The sequence below is a fragment of the Mus caroli genome, unplaced genomic scaffold (assembly GCF_978045245.1).
Source record: "Mus caroli unplaced genomic scaffold, Mus_caroli_1 scaffold_4, whole genome shotgun sequence".
Taxonomy (NCBI): domain Eukaryota; kingdom Metazoa; phylum Chordata; class Mammalia; order Rodentia; family Muridae; genus Mus; species Mus caroli.
This window is the reverse complement of record NW_028227259.1, coordinates 56,334,497-56,347,256: the sequence shown is the minus strand read 5'-3', so window position 1 is coordinate 56,347,256 and position 12,760 is coordinate 56,334,497. Positions and strand designations below refer to the sequence as shown.

General features: G+C 44.2%; 1 pseudogene; it reads left to right on the top strand.

The window, feature by feature from the left end:
- The first annotated feature begins 9,719 nt into the window (after positions 1 to 9,719).
- On the top strand, positions 9,720 to 10,202 carry LOC147005148 (large ribosomal subunit protein eL29 pseudogene; annotated as a pseudogene).
- Positions 10,203 to 12,760: the final 2,558 nt, after the last annotated feature.

Here is a 12,760-nt window from a genome sequence, read left to right as displayed (position 1 = left end):
CAAGAAGAAACAAAACATCACCAATGAGTAATTGGTCACTACAGAGCTAGGTTAAAACACACAGAGCCCAGAAAAGGGGCTTAAACACAATTTTTTTGGAGGTTTTTCAAGATAGGGTTTCTCTGTGTAGCCCTGGCTGTCCTGGAACTCAATCTGTAGACCAGGCTGGTCTTGAACTCAGAAATCCGCCTGCCTCTGCCTCCCAAGTGCTGGGATTAAAGGCGTGCACCACCACTGCCTGACAACTAGGGCTTGTTCTAGGCACTGTGGTAATGACTAAGTGATAGAAATTTCCCCTCCCAAATTTGTGAAACTTTCAGTGTAGTGGGCTCTGGCAGATGAGAGAGAGAGAGAGAGAGAGAGAGAGAGAGAGAGAGAGAGAGAGAGAGAGAGAGAGAGAGAGAGATTGGTGATAATCACTTTCACTCACTTAATTTTCAAAGAGCCAGCTTCTTTTTGATTGTAGAAATTCTTCTTTTATTCTTTAGCCCCATCACTAGTTTCCTAGTCTTCATTGTGTCTTGCCATCTAGTGCTTCTGGATTTGGATGCTTGTTGTTTATCTAGATCCGCAAGGGTCATCATTAGGTTATCTATTTAAGATTGCTCTTTTTATTTTTTTAATGCAAGCACATAGTGCTGTCGCTTTCCTCATGCACAGCCTTAGCTGTAGCCCAGAGGTAAGTCCCTTCCATTTTTACTTGACTCTAGCAATTGCCTTCTTTATTTGAAAAGCGGCATTTTGTAATCAAGTTGATGTTGTCAAGCAAGTAAGCCCAATTCCCATGATGAGTGTTCTCCTTAGAATGAAGGAGAGGGAGAATTCATAGGCAGAAAATAATGAGATAAAGACAGAGGGCTGCAAAGACAGAGGCAGAGCTTGAAGTGAGGCAGCCACAAGCCAAGGGAGCCAAAGCAATGGGACACCCCCTTCCGGGGTCGGGGAAGGGCTGGAGGGACAAAAAGAGGCTCTCCACTCTAAAGGGAGCTTCCAGAGAGAGAGAGAGAGAGAGAGAGAGAGACCCACCCCCACCCCAAGCAGAACTTTGACTGATTCAGACATTTGGCTTTCAGAAAAGAGTAATGTTGTTTGTAGGTACAAAGTTATTCAGCAAATAACCTTTGCTACAAAGTGGCACCAATCCAGTCATATTAATCTTTATGTTAAATGAGCTTAACAACATTTTTCTCTCTCGCTGTGTGGCTAACTTTTTAGTATCTCTGGGTAAAATCTTAAGCTATTTTTATATTTCCCCTAGATATCTAAGATCATTGAAAGGCATTTGAAAGCTTTAATTATAAGACTGCTCTTATTGTACTAACCTGAATATTCACCATCAACTAATATTAAACCTATGTTATCTCAATGAAGGATCCCCCGTCTCCTCGGACAAGTTGAATGTTTGCTTTGGAGTGAGTTGAGTGTATGGCTAGCTGCTGCTTCTGCTTCTTCTCTTTGTTGTTGTTGTTGTTGTTGTTTACCCTAGTCCATCTCCTCCTAGTCAAATACCAAGTCTGATTGATTGCTAGATCGATTGCTTCCATTGCTGGAGAGCAAGTTTGGTGTGGAAGAAAGAGTGTTACGGGGTTGAAAATGTGCTCGCTGTTTGTCTTGGACAGAACATGGCAGTGGTAAGTGTTGGGATATACTACTCGTGTTTAGGTTGACCGGAGCACCAACACTCATTCCTCTGTTCCCCCCACCATGGCAGGCAGTTCTGTTCTTCACCCACAGACAACAAAAATCAGCATCTGAGGGGCTCAGGAGAAGCCCGCCCTCTCATGAGTTCAGAAACCGCTTCCTCCAACCTTTGGCTCCTCACTGGCTCTGCCGTGGGTGGGGAAAGAGAACTCACACAGAAGTACCTCAGAATCAGGCAAGAGATGTCTGTCTGGCCTGTTACTCCTGGCCATACTCCACTGGTTGTGACTTCATCACATAACTATACTCCATAGCAAGGGAAGCTCAGAAGTTTGGTCCCTGTCTGGGAATTGGAATGCATAGCATTGTCTCCACTGTATACAGAATCCCAAATCTGGTTAGTTTGTGAGGTGCTTTCATGGGTCTCTCCAGAGGCGCCCATGTGATTGCTTCTGTAGTGCATATAATTTCTCCTCTGGATAGATATTTATAATTCATCTTAAACCTGTGGGCATCTATCTACTCTTTACAGGGGGGTGGGGCTTGGTCACATGAGCCTTTCAGAGAGATCTGTGGATGAAGTTTGAGATAGTTTGATCTGCATCCTCTCCAAATGTCTCCAAGTTGGTCCCCCCAGAGGCTTCTCCCATGTCTGTTGATGAGTTACCATTTGCCTTCACTGTGAGCCTTTCTACCCGGCCACTTGCAGCTACTTCACAGGCCGCCTGCCTACAGGATTTGTCAGACTTGAGTCAAATGCAAGTCCCTGGGATCTTTTGAGTCCAGCAGGCACAGTCCAAGCTATCACATTTGGCTTGAGTGAAGAAGACTGGACCCTTCTCTCTGATCTATGTAAGTATGTAAGGTGCATAGTCCATGTACATCTCTCTAAAGAAGAGCCTCACGCCGGATGTGTCAAGATCATCCACTATAATATAACAGCACAGGGCTTTCCAAATATCCTTTGCAGGTTTTGCATAGATGGTCACCAGGCACCTCATTTTGGGATGTGGATACTCTGGTCATCTTATTTATCTTATGTATTTGTGCTCTGTACATGTATTTCTGTACTTGTGTGTGGTATGTGTGCACATGTGTGTATATGCACACACACAATCACCTGGACTGTGGATCCTCATGTACCATCCACCTTGGCTTTGACATAGTCTCTCACTGGCCTAGAGCATTCCGAATAGCATATGGATCTGCCTATCGCTGAGAGCCTGGGGCTTGCACAGCAAGCATTTCATTGACTGAGCTATCTCTCCAACTCTAGGGGTTGTTTTGTTTTGTTTTGTTTTCCAATGTACTTCCATTCTTTGGACTCTGGGTCCAAACCAGAAAAAAAAAAAAGTCCTTTTGACACTTTGGTCTTAAGAACCTTGATTATCTTTCAGGAAGTGAAAGAAAAATGAAATTTCAAGACCTGTAAGTCATAAGTACTCAGAAATTGCTGATTGTTTGTGAGCCTAGAGGCTGCCTGCGGCTGAGAAAAAAAGAAAAACAAACCTCGGTATGCCCCGTAGTTAAAACATTCCTGGGAACAGCTCAACCTTAAAGAGCAATGTGAAGACATAACAGGGCTATGTAAACTGAGTCAACAACTCACAGAACTCTGACACCCTGCATGTACATGTAATTTTTCTGCTGATGTTTGAATAAGCCAATAGTGTGTCGCTATGCTGAATTCCACACCCCTAAGCCCCTTACCCCATAAAACCCCCTAGCTTTCGAGCCTCGTGGCCAACATCCGTTATCTCCTGTGTGGGATGCATGTTGGTCCGGAGCTCCGTAATTAAACGACCTCATGTAATTACATCAAGATGGTTCTTCGTGATTTTTTGGGTGCACGCCGAATCAGGAATTGAGTGGGGGTTTCCCCACTAGGTTCTATCAGAAGCTCTGGTAAAACTTCACAGTGGCTAACAATGAGGACATGACATGGTCACTCCAAGGCATGGTTGAGGAGGATTTTATTATACATAAGAGGGAGAGAACAGTCAGGGGCATTTGAAAAAGTCCAGAGCAGAAAAGGGGGGGGGAGAGGGGGAGGGGGAAGAGGGAGGGAGAGAGAGAGAAATAGAGAGAGAGAGAGAGAAATAGAGAGAGAGAGAGAAATAGAGAGAAATAGAGACAGACAGACAGACAGACAGACAGACAGATAGAGACTGGACCATGAGAAGAGAAAGATGGGGGAATAAGAGAGAAAGAGAAGGAGGAAGACAAGAAAGGGGACCAGGAGAGGAAGAAGGACCAGGAGAACAAAGAGAAAGGAATCAGCATGCCAAGAACAGAGCCGACAGGGCGCAGGGGAACCAAGATAGCTGGGTTATATAGAAAAGGGAAGCTGGGGGAAGGGAAGGGGAGCTCCGGGGCTGAGGAGACTTAGAGAAGAGGGCAGGGGTGAGAAGTGCTGAGAGGAGCCAGGACTCTCTGCTGGCACTGAGGCAAGGAGAGCCTGGCAGCCAGGGACAGCTTCAATATGTCAATAGGCTACTCAGTTATCCCTCTGTCTTTGGGACCTAACACATGGGGCGATGGTCTCAGCTTTTATTCTTTTATCAGTAAAATGGGGTAATAAGCATCAATTCCCTGAACAATGTGGAGCTTAAAGAGAAGAGTTTCTGTGAAAGTATTTTGTTCCATACTTAAAAAACAAATGTTCAATGAGAGAAAGCTGCCTTCATTTCTGTTCTAGCAGGGGGTACCCAGGTTATTTCCAAACTACAAATGAAGAGGTAAAACAGTTTATAATTAACAAATGACTTGGAAGAGAAGCCCTAACAAGGGATAAACTTGCTAAAAAACAAAAGCCAAGCTCTCCCCTCCTTATCCCTGCGTGAATGTTCTTGTGTGTAGGCAGCATAGCACTTACCTAAGGTAAGAGTCAGGGAACAGAAATTAAGTTTAGATTTTTCTTCACTTCATCCACCCCCAAACCTAGTCCTGTATAAACAATACCAAACTGTAAAATCCACCCACTGCTCTCAGAGACTCTCTGAAAATAAAATATCCTGGGTAGACTGATGATATACTCTGAAACAAAACAAAGAAAATAGAGCCAACTCGCAACAGGCAATCATGTCCCTTGTCAGTGCTGGGATAATATTTACCCCTGACATAACCAGGGAGCCCTGTCAAGTTTGCATACACAAGGGCAGTTAAATGGGTGGTCCTAGTACCCTGAGCCAATGCCTGGCACATGCAGTAATACAACAGACTCGCCAGCCAAGCCCGAAGGCTTATTATAACCTACTGGGTGGTTTCTCTCACACTGTTTTTACTATAAAGCATTTCTTCTTTTGCTGGGAAAATGATGTGTTTGAAATATTGGTTAGCTCAGTTCATTTCAACAGTGAAAATTCTAGCTCTTCCATATTTGGGAGCCTTGAGTCTACCATGCACAAGTCATGTGCAGGGTCCCGGGAGAGTTCTCAACTAATTGGAAAATTAAGACAAAGAGAACTCGCAGAGTGGGCTCAAGAGAGATATGTTTTACTCAAAATTCCATACACACAACCACTCACTCAAGATCTGAAACCAAACACTCTTATTTCTGAACCCCCATAAACTTTGCACCACACCCATTGCCTCTCAGTGAAGGTCACTGTCCCAGGTTGGTGCACTGTCACTGGTCTTTGAAAGCCTCTTCTCAGTACATGTTTCATCTTAGCCATGTTAGACCATGATGCAGAGTGGTTAGCCCATGGGCCTTAGAGTTGGCCAAGCTTGGGTAGGAATTTTGCTGGGCCACCCGTTAGCTATGACTTCTGCTCTTCCTTAGTTTGCTTGAGACGTGTAGGTAAATGGTGATCTCAATAATACTTTTCTATAGAGCTGTTACTTGCAATCAGAGACACTGGCTGACCCTGCTGGCAGGTTCCATCCCCCAGAGGACCTTCTCTCAGGTGTAGCCTGGACCTTAGGAATGAGTTCAGGTGAAGCAGAGTTGGGCTATTAAGGAACACAGAAATTCATGCACACCCATGTAAGGGTGTGGGTTTCTCAAGAGAGACGATTGCACTTGAGCATGATTTTGTGGCTTTTAGAGTTGTATTGCCTCTCGGGTGTAACTCATAGGCAGGTTCAAAGATTAAGCAAAGTTTAAAAATTAAATTGGAGATGAGATGGTTTACTTATTTCGCTGAAATTCTTTCTTTTGTAAGGGAAAGTGCAGGCTATTGTATGAGGTGCTGTGCTCAGGTTTAAGGACAGGGGACGGGTGCTAAGGTTCAACTCAAATGGTTTGGCTTTAACTAGGTTCTGTTGCTGTCTAACCATCTGCCCAGGTTTCCTTTCTGTTGCTGTTCACTGGGAAAACAGTCCTGGGCTATGTACATAGGAGAGGGAGGGAGGAAGAGAGGGAGAGAGGGAGAGAGGGAGAGAGGGAGGGAGGGAGGGAGGGAGGGAGGGAGGGAGGGAGGGAGGGAGGGAGGGAGGGAGGGAAAAACAGAGAGAGGGAGAAAGAGAGAGAGAGAGAGAGAGAACAAACAAACGAAGCAGAAAGCTCTATTCCTCTATGGTCTTTGCTTCAAGTCCCTGCTTGAGTTCCTGCCTTGATGGGCTGTAACTCATGAGATTAAATGGACACTGTACTCCCCTAGATTGTTTTTAGCCCAAGTATTTTTTCTCTTTTTTTCTTTTCCCTTTTTTCTTACAGATCACAGGGAACAGAACTGACCGTAGTGGCCAGGACTCTCCTACATCATTTAATAACCAAAACAACCCCCACCAGACATGCCCACAGGCCAATCTGATCCAAGAAATTATTCAGTTGAAGATTTTTCTCTCAGACAACTCTAGGCGGTATCAAACTGACAAAGCTAAGACAATCAATACCCTTGTTAGATTATTTTGAAACAAAATCTTGGTGGCCCATTTGACATTGTGATTTTCTCTGGAAGAAGAGCATATTGCCTTTGTAAGTAGACCCCTCCCTTTCTCTCTCCACCCTTCTTTCTTCCTCTTTTTCTCTTCTCCTCTTTTTCTTTCTCTTCTCTCTCTTCTTACTTGCTCTCTCTTTCTCCCTCTCCCCCACCCCCATCCCCCCCCACACACACACCTTCTCCCACTTCCTCCCTGAATCTGTAAGGAAATGTTGACTTTCTGAGGGCAGGAAACCAGACTCAGGAACCATAGAGCAGTGGGACTCTTTTTCTTCTGATGTCTATCTAATCCTCTCCATCTTTCCGGCCTGTCTCTTCTTATTGTAAAGTTTTTTTAATATTAATATAATATTTATTATATTAATTTTTATTTTATTTTTTATTTTTATTTTTTGGTACTTATTTCATTTACATTTCTAATGCTATCCCAAAAGTCCCCCCCACACTCCCCCACCCACTCCCACTTCTTGGCCCTGGCATTCCCCTGTACTGAGTCATATAAAGTTTGCACGACCAATGGGCCTCTCTTTCCACTGATGGCCGACTAGGCCATCTTCTGATTCATATTCAGCTAGAGACAGGAGTTCCAGTGGGGGGGGCGGGGGAGTACTGGTTAGTTCATATTGTTGTTCTATATGGGTTGCAATCTATAGGGTTGCAGATCCCTTTAGCTCCTTGGGTACTTTCTCTAGCTCCTCCATTGGGGGCCCTGTGATCCATCCAATAGCTGACTGTGAGCAACCACTTCTGTGTTTGCTAGGCCCCAGCATAGTCTCACAGAGACAGCTATATCTGGGTTCTTTCAGCAAAATCTTGCTAGTGTATGCAGTGGTGTCAGCGTTTGGAAGCTGATTATGGGATGGATCCCCGGATATGGTAGTCTCTAGATGGTCCATCCTTTCGTCTCAGCTCCAAACTTTGTCTCTGGTGTCTTAATGAGCAAGAGGCACGTGGACTACTTGTCAGAGTGTTGGCTCTGTAGAAAGTTTGAGTAAAGTCTCGGGGGAAACCATATGCAGTGCATCCTCGTTGTCTGAAGAGCTTGGATTTGTGAAATCATCGACTCGTTAGAACTTATTTGTGCCAATTAATACCCATGGTGCCTTTGAAGTCTTTAGTGAACAATCCAGAATGTCAGAAAAATTGAGTCAACCAATGTACACATCCAACTGAGGCTGAACAAAGCAGCTCTGCCTTTGCTTCATCCTTCAGCTTGTAAGCAAGCAACTTCTTTGTGGTCCATTTGGCAGGATTTGTGTGTGTATGTGTGTGTGTGTGTGTGTGTGTGTGTGTGTATGTGCTTCTTAGTGGTGATTTTACATCTTAAAAATCCCAGGCACTCAGTGTTGTTTTGTCCTAAACACAAGAAGACTGTGATGTGCCTTATAGTAAAAACATTAGTGTGACCAAAAAAAAATTGTTTGGACCTGAGTTATAGTGCCATGACTTGGCACAAATTCAATGGTAATGACTGACAATACAAGTAAGATATCTCTTAACAGAAACACTGGAGATGGAAAGATGTTGTAGACAGAAAAGTTCTGGTTGAGGTGGCCTGAGAACCTACACTCAGATCCCCAGAACTCATGAAGAAGAAGAAGAAGAAGAAGGAGGAGGAGGAGGAGGAGGAGGAGGAGGAGAACAACAAGAATAGGAGGAGGAGGAGGAGGAGGAAGAAGCTGGGTACCACAGCACATCTCTATAACATGATTTCTGGGGAGGCAGAGGCAGGAGGATACCGGAGCTTGTTGCAAGCCAGTCTGATTGAGTCAGTGACCTCCAAGTATACTGAGAAACTGTCTCAAAGGATAAGGAGGAAAGTGATAGATGAAGACATCCAACATGAATCTTTGATCTATGGGCATGCATGTGTGTGTGTGCGTGTGTGTGTGCAAGTGTGCATCTTTATCTCTATACATAAAGTAAACACATGAGTAACTACACATACATATACACACATCACACTCACATATGAAGAAAACAAGTTTATAATATTAATCAGCTGGTGAAAATGTGACCTGGGGTCTTTAGTCCTGAGGACTTCTCAGCCTCCCAGGAACAGCAGTTTTCTACTTCAGTGCTCACAGAGATTTTGGAAAATATACCTAGAGTGACTAATGGGGTGGAAATATAATAATAGAATAAACATTATGATTACATAGCAATGGCCACTTGTTAGTATTAATTATAAATTAACCTATTGTTGTTAAGCCAGGATTCTTAGGCTGGAGAAAGCGAATCTTTCTTACTGTACAGCAGTGAATCCTGTTCCTGGTTAAGAGCTGCATTAGCAGCTGAAGTTGTAGTGAGAGATGAGCCCATCCCTGTAGGCTATCAGGAACCCAGCTGGTCACTGTAACTTGTGCAGCCCTTCCAGAGATACAATTGATCTGACAAGCTTTTATTTCAGACTCCAAATCTCCACTGCAAGTGTGGTCAATTGGCTTTGATGATGGTTACTGCGACGTAATTATTTTCATGGTTTGGGGTGTTGCTAATGGGAGGCATCACCGTGATGAAAGAGTCGGGAAAATTGGCTCTAGGAGAAAAGACCAACAAAATTGGTGCCATTTTCCTCAAAGAAAGGGGAAGAAACATCACTCTGGCCTCATAAAGGGCAGAGGAGGCAGGTAGCAGCTACTGTCTCTCCCAAATTGAACTGTTACTACATCCAGGATTGTTTCTGCAGCTGGGATTTCTAAAAGTGTCTGTAGATTACAAGTTAAAGTGACTCACAAGCTGTTCTTTTTCTTTAGAGTGACTTTCTTATTTCTATTGATATATCAACAATATACATGTATGTTTCAAATATTTTTTTAAAAAAAATACAAAAACTGGAGACGCTGGCTAAGAGTGCTTAATACTCAAGTGGGAGAATCCGAGCTTAGATCCCAGCACCCACATTAACAGTAGGGAATGGGAATGTGGAGATGTGGCTCAGTGATTAAGAGCACTGGCTGTTCCTCAGAGGGTCAGGGTTCAATTCCCAGCATGTACACAGCAGCTCACAGCTGACAGTAACTCCAGTTTCAGGAGATCCATTGCCCTCTTCTGATGTGTGGGCATCAGGAATGCAAGTGGTGCACAGACATAAAGACAGGCAAAGCATCCACTCATATAAAATAATTTTTAAAAAAAGCTTGGCAGTCTTCCGGTCTCAGGCGCTGAGGGAGCCACGGGTTACCATGCAGACATGGCCAAGTCCAAGAACCACACCACACACAACCAGTCCCACAAATGGCACAGAAATGGCATCAAGAAACCCCGGTCACAAAGATACGAATCTCTTAAGGGGGTTGACCCCAAGTTCCTGAGGAACATGCGCTTTGCCAAGAAGCACAACAAGAAAGGCCTGAAGAAGATGCAGCCAACAATGCAAAGGCAGTGAGTGCGCATGCAGAGGCTATCAAGGCCCTGGTGAAGCCTCAGGCCATCAAGCCCAAGATGCCAAAAGGCCCCAAACTCAAGCGGCTGGCTTTCATCGCTCACCCTAAGCTTGGGAAGCAGATTCGAAGCTACATGGCCAAGGGTCAGAGGCTCTGCCAACCGAAGCCTAAGGTCCAAACCAAGGCAGGAGCCAAAGCTCCAGCTAAGGCCCAGGCTTCAGCTCCAGCCCAGGCTCCCAAAGGTGCTCAGGCCCCCAAAGGTAGACAGGCCCCTATGAAGGCCCCATAGAAATGGCTCGTGCCAGTGTGAAGACAGACAGACTGCTGTGACACACCTCCCCACACACTATTTGCAGATGACCAGTGTCCTATGCTGTTCTTACAAATAAACTCAGGCAAGATCTGTTAAAAAAAAAAAAGCTTGGCATAGCCATGTGCTTCCCTGTAATCCCAGGGCTGAGGATGTAGTGGAGCAGAGGACATCAGTGAAAGACCCTGTCTCAAAGGAATAAGACAGGGACTGGGAGAGCAGGATACCCAGTGTCTTCCTCTCTGGTCTCCTTGCATGTGCCTAAGAGAACATAACTGTACATAAACCATACACATCCAGTCCACACTCACACCAAAATAAATGAATAAATAAGAAAAGTATAAAGTAAATTTAAAATGTCCATACATCCATTACTTTGAGATGATCATAGATAATACTTTGATGAATAGTCTTTCCAGAACTTCTATTCTGTATTTTTCCTCTTATAGAAGAATCCCTGAGACAAATCCTGAATTGCACCTGAAACCACTGGTGTGGAATTTTAATTCTCTTTTGTTGTCATGGAAACAAATGCAAAAGGTATACTAGCTAAAGACACTGGCTGCTTTCCTTTGGTGAGGGAAACTTGGAGTTATTAAAAAAATTTTTTTAATCTCTAGATTTTTTTTATATAGCTATCCTGGTTATTTGTCTTTCTAATATCTACTTGTCTTCTTTAATTAGAGGGGAACTATTTGCTCTTCATCCTGAGTAGAAAAAAAAAAGGACATTTTAAGTTGTTTTTTCCATTGGCCCACTATTGTCCTTGGACAGAAGACCCCACCTTGTTAGGAATGACTTAACCATAAAGGACTTAAACCCTCCCTCTCATTCCCAACACAACCCAAACCAAGAACACCAGCACCAGGCTCCAGGATGAGTGGGGCAAATAATATTCCACCTTCAAGCAGGGATAGAGACAGCGCAGGGAACACCTCAATACTGGACACTGCTGTAGCAGTTGCTATCAACAAACCAGATGTAGAATACAACTCTCCATTCCGTAGGAGACAAAGTGAGGCATGGGCGGGCTGTCAGAAAGTGCTCACCAGCACAAAGCTAGTAAATGGTAGGGTAAGGCTTTAAACGGAGCTACTCCTGACTCCAGAGTCTATGCACACGATCATCAGCTAGACAGTCTATATGACAGCCTCTAATTAAGGATTTTGCACGGATAGAGACGATTGAACTTGGAAAACCTAGGGGGTTAACTCTTGAAGACTGCTTATCTGAAGAGCAGAGACAGAGCATGAGAAACAAGGTGAGATGGAAAGACTTCAACATTGCAGTCAGTGCAAACGGGTGTGGATAAGCCCGGTACTTCTGCTTCAAAGCTGTGGTACTAAAAGCAACCCACTCCATTTTTAGGCTCTAGTTCATTTGTTCTCAACCTCCCTAATTCTCAGACCCTTTAATACAGTTCCTCGTGTTGTGGTGACCCACAACCATAAAATACGTTTTTGCTACTCCATAACTGTAATTCTGCTACTGCTATGAATTATAATGTAAATATCTAATTTACAATCCCAAGAGGGGAGCTTGTCAGATGAGTTTAAAGGCACCTGTCTTACAGAGATGCTGGTAAGGCAAGGCACTGCCTAGGTGCTGCACCCTGTACTCCACCAACTGGGGCTCCATTACTCTTTTGCAGGCCCACTCAGGTGTGGAAATCAAATCACTTTTAGAGTTCCCCAAAGAATGAGCCACATAGGAGTCCCTGTAAATAGTGTACGTTATTATGGCTTAGATATGAAGTGTACCCCTAAAGGACTCACATTTTTCTTCGGTTTGGTCTTTTAAGACAGGGTCATAACCCAAGCTAACCTGAGGCTTGCTATATAGCCAAGGAGGACTTAAATCCTTTGCTTCCCCCACCCCCAAGGACCAGGTTGTACTATCATGCTCAGCTCAACGCTCAGGTATTGATCAAAGATCAGTTCCCAGTGGTGGTACTATTTTAGAAAGTTCTAGAAGTTTTGAAAGGTAGAACTTGTTAAAGGAAGTAGGTCACTGGGGGAAGGTCCTTGGAGGTGTATTATCCCTAGCCTCTTCCTGCCACTATCTGCTTCCTGTCTGTCACGACGTGAACAGCTTCTGCCACACGGTCCCAGTGTCATGTTGAGCTTCAGAATGGGCCCAGGAACACAGACCCAAGTGATCATGCACTGAACTCTATGAAGCCATGAATCTTTCTCCCATTAGATTGCTACTGCCACAAGAATATGCAAAGGAATTAATAATGCACAGACTATGCTGAAGGTTGTGTATAGATGATAAAGAAGAAGAGCTTGGTGTATTGGCCTCCAACAAATGGCTAAATGTTGCTTTTCCCAACTCCCCTTGATGCTAACCTACCACAGGAAGAGAAGGTAGGAAAGGTACTTTGAGTTCTTCCCGCAACCTCCTCTTTATCCACATGCTCTCAGATTTTCGCCCCACTAAAGTGGGGCCTCTCCAATGTCTTACACCCCAAGCAAGTCCAACCAAATTACCTGGGCTCTATGCCACCTCTGAGTTCTACAATCACATATGTGAAC